The 6,094-nt window shown below is 44.2% G+C and overlaps 1 protein-coding gene across 2 annotated transcripts in view; it reads right to left on the reverse strand.

Moving 5' to 3' along the window:
* Positions 1-6,094, reverse strand: part of INSC (inscuteable homolog (Drosophila)) — a 272,831-nt gene that overhangs the window by 137,652 nt on the left and 129,085 nt on the right. The gene's annotated exons all lie outside the window — the stretch shown is intronic.

Genomic DNA, 6,094 nt, shown 5'->3' on the forward strand with positions numbered 1-6,094 from the left:
CACCCCTAGTACTTACCAGTTCAGAGTCAGCTGCAGCTCCCTGGTGCAACCACCAGGGACTGCCTGAATCATCAAAGATCTCCAAATCTTTTCCAAATATTCAGAGAGCTTTGAATTGATTCAGACCTTTAGATTTGATTTGGATTCAGAGATTTGGCCACCAAATCAGGCAGAATCTCCTCCAAATCGAATCACCACCTGAAGCTTCGCACAGCCCTAGTTTACAGAACAGCATTAAGATTGGGAGCCTAGGAGCTGCAGCTTAACCCCTCAGTAGCCAAATAAGCTTGTTGGTGAACAGTTGGACAGCCTTGTTTTGCACCATCCAATAAGTAATTTATTAGCTAATCTAAATGAAAACCTTCATGGCAGGGACTGCATAGTCTACTACATGTGTATAGTGCATAGCACATTTTGAGAAAATAATAAAGTAGTAATACAATTTAGCGTAGACCTAGAATTCTTAACCATAGTTTCATTGGCATAATTTTTTATTACTACTGGCAAGTGTTACAACACTAAACAATGACATGCACCCATTTAATGGATTAGTGCAAGCATTTCACGTTTAGAAAATCATTATATGGTAGTCTGGTCAGTCCACCTATATAACCTCAATGGTCATTATAGTTATAAACAAACAAAGAATTAGCTATGTAGATTTAAGATTTTCAAAATATCTTCAAAATCTATCTTCAGTTTCATCATCTCTGATAGATTTATATCAGTTCCTTATGACAGCTGATGTGACAATTTCCAAGTAGAACTATGGGTTAATGAAATGCTATGGCAAGTATAAGGGCCTCATCACACATTATCACATGGGGTTTTTTAGGTCATAGTAAGCATTACTGTGCCTTATTAGAAATTGGAACATGGTTACTACAATCTCAGCCTGCTCTGGACGGTGCTGGAGCCAGATGTGCCTTCCCCATCTCACAGACACTGTTCCCAGCACCTGATGCCTCAGCTTAAAACATCTGCCCATGAGGGCCTGAAACCCCACATCCAGAGCCTGCACCCTCCCTACACCATGCCCAACACTGTCCAGCCTCACAGTGCTTGCTCCTGACATGTCAGGGCAAACTGGGTCTCTACCACTGGTGACAGGGGGAATAGAGAGCTGAGCCCAGGATGCCTCTCCTGCTGCTGGATCTGTGCCTGTTGCTAGATCCATGGGGCAAGCAGGTCTCTGCTGCTGGCAGTCTTGAACCGACCCCTCAGTGGTGCTGGGGTTGGGATCAAAAAATTCAGCTGATCATTGGTCTCAGCCCCCACACTGCACTGAAGTCTTGAACTTGTATTGTCTCCAAGGAGTAGTCCAACAATAGCTGAGCGCTCATTATTTAATACGATCTGGAGGTATATTGCTCCCAGGAAGAGTTGTAACTGCTATAATATGATTGCCCTTAGCACGTTTTACTGCTTTAATGTGCAGTCATTCACATTTTACGTGTAGTTAACATGGCCTAAGTGTAACATGTGATATGGCCTTTACAGGTATGGTAGGATTTAGTATTTCAACCCATGCTAAGTGCAGTAAGCAATGAATGCATCAAGCCCTTTTTGTTCACAAATTATCCACAAACTTTTTTTTTTACCTCTAATTCAGTTTAATTATACAAATGCACAGATTCAACCCAGCTGTAACTCCAACTGGATTGTAAATTCACTACGTTACTAAGTAGAAGAATTAAAAAAGGGCCCTTAGAGCAGTTTTCAAAGGAAAGATATTTTATTATTAATTATATTATTATTACTAAAATCTATCTATAATTTATCTGTCCTTACAGGCCTCTATAATACAATATTTTTAGAAGACTTGCTCCTTATAGTAATTAAGGCTGCTGGCCTCCATTTAGACAAATTATTAATAAGGCAATATAAATAAGAGCCAGCTTACTTTTAGGAGCAGTGCTAAATGCAAGTGTCCAAGACATTCCTATCAGATAAGTTCCTTGTTGGAGATGGTAAATACTTTATTTGAATTAGCCACAAACAATACCTCATATCATTAGTGACACGAGTCACCACTAAGAGTAAGGATATTATCTCTATCCACTAGTGTATCAGGGAGGGGTGGGGGGGAATGGGCGCCAGACTGATGGGTCCCCAGGGAGCTTGCACCACGGGGCTGCTGTGAGAGGTCACAGTATGCCCCTGATGTGACAGCCCAACAGCCCACAGCAGCTGCCAGTCCTGGAGTATACTCTGCTCCCCACTCTCCCCCTCCCCGGCCTATTCTGCCCAGGGCACTGAAGAGCTCAAACTATGAGTATACTATATACACTGTATATAAAGGCAAAGGTTTATTTTATTTTTAGGACCAGTTTTTTCAAACATAACAGAAAAAATAGTTATCATGAAAGCAGACTTAACTGCAACTCCTGACCCTTCTGCTGAATACTTCTCCTTAGGTCTCATGCTGTTATTTTTCTCCAGTTGGGAAACCATATTCCATCTCCTCCCGGCCCCCCCTAGGGCTTCTCCCCCACCCCAGCACGCGCACACATAGCTGGCTAAAGTCTCCTTCCAGTTCAGTATCTGCAGCAGGGACAGATCCAGGATTTCCTAAAGGAGAGGGCAGAAGCAGCAACCCAACCTGCAGGGGTGGCTCCACCCCCTGCTCCGAGCCTCCCAGAATCTAAGGACTTTTTAAGCCCTGAAGCAGATGACCCACCCCTTCCTTCTCTTGTCTTCCCTCTTCCCACCCCTTCCCCCTTCCTGCTCTTGTCTTCCCTCTTCCTTCCCTACTTCCCTGCCTGCTGCTGTTGCTTTCTCCACTGTTTGGGGGCAGGGTAGCTCCAGAGCCAGCCAGGCTGAGCAGGGACTGGGCTTAGGTGGGGATGGGACAGCCGCAACAGGGTACCTGGAGAGTAGTTCCCCCTGGAGGCAGTACAGGGAAAGTGAACCCCCATCCATCTTCCTGCTGTTCCTGTCCACATCCCTAGCTGAGCCCAGCCTCTGTGCAGCAAGCAGGTACAGCTCTCATGCTTCACTGCCCCCATAACAACAGGGAAAAGCAGGGGTAAGGAAGAGGCAGAGAGGGAGCACATTTTTTAGAAGGAAGAAAGGTTTTTCACTTGCTATAGACATTTTTTAAAGTCTCTGGAGGCTCCCATGGTGTATCCAATATAGAAGGGGTTGCAGCCATAGCGCCATCTGGATCGACCCCTGATCTGTAGCCCTCTCTGTCCCAGAGACAGCAACAGGATTATTCATTGAAAATCCAGTTTTCATAAAGCAAAGTAGGCATACAGAGAAAGCTGATCACAAAACACCACACAACTTTAGGCATGTGTCTTATCAGGCAGTGATCCACTGCACATGGAGTCTTTAGAGTCAAATCAGACCCTCTTGCCTAGCTTCTATCTTTCTCTTTCTCTATCAGTCACAGCCCAGTGCTCATTTTTGGGAAAAGAGCATTATTCAAGTCAGGGCTGTCACTTTAAGCCATTCAAATAGTCTGTGCCTCATCAAGCCTCTTCAGTCAGGTAATGTCAATGCTGTTCCCAGAGAGGAAAGAGAGGATAAATTTTCAAAGGATAGAATGGATACCATTATAACCAGCACAGAGATGCATTCATTTTCCTCCCATGGTTTACTCTTTGAATTTAGCCTGGAGCATATGAAGTTGCTGGCAAATTCATAAAGATACATCTAATACATGTAATACTTACAGTCTTTGAATTTTCTATGTATCCATAGCATTTTTCACACTGTAGCTAGTAATTTTCAAATATCAGAATTAGGTATGTCCTGAGATATATGGAAATTACATCTTTACAATATTATAAAGCACATTCAATCAATCAAATATTAAGAGACTAGATTAAGGAACAACCTCTGCCATATAGAACTTGATCTCTTCAGGAAGAATTATTTTTTGTGCAGTCTTTCACATTCACAAATATCTTATATATATATATATATATATATGAAAAATACACCTTTTAGTCCTCTCCTATATATTTCTACTTTGTGGGATGTCACCTATAGAAATTAAACAAGAATGTCACACAAAAAGCATAGGAAAGTTAGCAGTATGTTATCATATCAATATGAATTACAGCAAAAGTGTTCTTCTTAAACTTATTATTACTTTATAGTTTAATTGTAAATTGTCTCTGAAAATTTTGAAGATGTTGCAGAATTATTGGCTCACCAGGAAACAAAAAGAAGACACTATAAGAATGCATTGATCAGTTCATTCAGTTTGATGTCCAGGCCACAAAAGGGCCACATTTAGGTCCTGATTCTTGTAACATGCAAGTGTGTGCTTAGCTTTACCTATCTGAATAAAATTGAGCGTGTGTGTCAGAATTTGTGAGTTCAGGGCCTTATGACATGTCTACTAACAGCTTATACTATATGAAAATATTCCCAGTTCAGCCACCAGAGGGTAGCCTTTTGTGTATTTTAACAGTCTCTGGTAAGTAATTCACAAATTGTCATATGTTGAAATGGGAGCATACGCCAGTTAATTTACTGAAAGAAGAGTTAAGCAATGGGAAGAAGACCTATTTTCCTAGCAACTATCCTATACAAGAAAACTCCCTGGCATCAGCAAGTTAAGATGGTCACCATGGTTGCAGACCAAGCTGCACAAATAATGACAGCCTGTTAGTGTTACTATTACAGTAACAACATGCCAAATAGAAAAATGTGATGACCATATCCTTGCCTAAGGTTTCTTTAAAGAGCAAATGATAATCTTACATTTTAAGTTTAATACTGTATGTCTAATGCTTGAATATTGCTCACAAACCGTATGCTGACCCATGCAGAGTTAAGAAGTTATTGTGAGTTCAATCTGTCCTGCCACAGTTCTGAGTGATATCACAATTGGAGGAAAGTTCTAAAGGAGACAAGCACAATTTAGTTCATGGAAGACAAATGAAAAGAAGAGGCCTATTGTCCCAGTGTCTGCTGAACCATTAGACTCTGGCTGCCTGTTGACCCTTCTCTGATAGGAGAGAAAACTGACACTGAACCAGTGTTTTAATATCTCTATATAACAAAAGCCTTAGTCTGTCCGTCTGTCTGTCTGTCTGTAATGCTTTATTCACACTCTGACTGGTTGTCTCGGCAACCAATCAGAGTGCTCTGCACAGATAGCTACATACGGCAGTGCACCACCATGACAGTGGGCACTGAGGGGCCGGGGTCTAGCCCCTCCTTGCACCCCCATAGGCCCTGCACCTTGGAGGCGTGTGGTGCTGGTGGCACAGTGCTGGCCTTGCCCCCTGCATATGGCAGAGTGCCAGCATAACAGCAGAGACAGAAGGAACAGAGTGGGGGGGCAAGGCCAGCGGCACTGGGTGCTGGCCCCTCTGCTCCAGCCGTGCTGCTGCGTCCAAGGGGTGCTCCCCCCACCCCCCGGCAGACAGAGGCAGGGCCAGCTGATTTGAAATGGGAGCACTGCCATGACAGTGGGGACTGAGGGGCTGGAGTTGGGGGGTACTGGCCTCATTCCCTCCCTAGCCTTGGTCCTTGGAGGTGGTGGTGGTATGGGGTGCTCATGGCACAGCACCGGCAGTGGCATGGGGTGGAGCAGCAGGTGTTGGGGGGGCGCACTAGAAATGGTGGGGAGTGCCGGGGCCCATGGGGCTAGACACAGGAGGTGGGGGGGTACATGGGGGCCAGACATGAGGTATGAGGGGGACGCAGGTGATGTGGGGAGTGCACAGGGCCAGAGGTGGAGCAGCGGCACTGCCGGGCACTGGGTGGTGGCACTCTCACAGTTCAAGGCTTAATGCTGTCTCAGACCTAACAACTGTGACTTGCCACTAGAGCTAGGTACAGAAACTACACATAAACTAGTATAAGTAATCAGAAACTGGTTCAAATCTGTAACACAACAGAAGTTTAGTGCACATAAACCATTTTTTAAATGGCTTAAACCAGTTTAAGATAAACCTGGTCACCTTCACCATCCGCCGTAAAGCTGGCAAGTCAGTCAGCAACACAGAAGTCCTTGACTTCAGAAAAGCTGACTTTGACAAGCTCAAGAGGCTAGTCAGTCAGGCCCTCAGGGACCATGACCCCAGGGAGATGGGAGTTCAAGAAGAGTGGTTACTTCTCAAGGAAGCGA

This window comes from Crocodylus porosus, unplaced genomic scaffold (assembly GCF_001723895.1).
Source record: "Crocodylus porosus isolate Cpor-Errol unplaced genomic scaffold, CroPor_comp1, whole genome shotgun sequence".
Taxonomy (NCBI): domain Eukaryota; kingdom Metazoa; phylum Chordata; order Crocodylia; family Crocodylidae; genus Crocodylus; species Crocodylus porosus.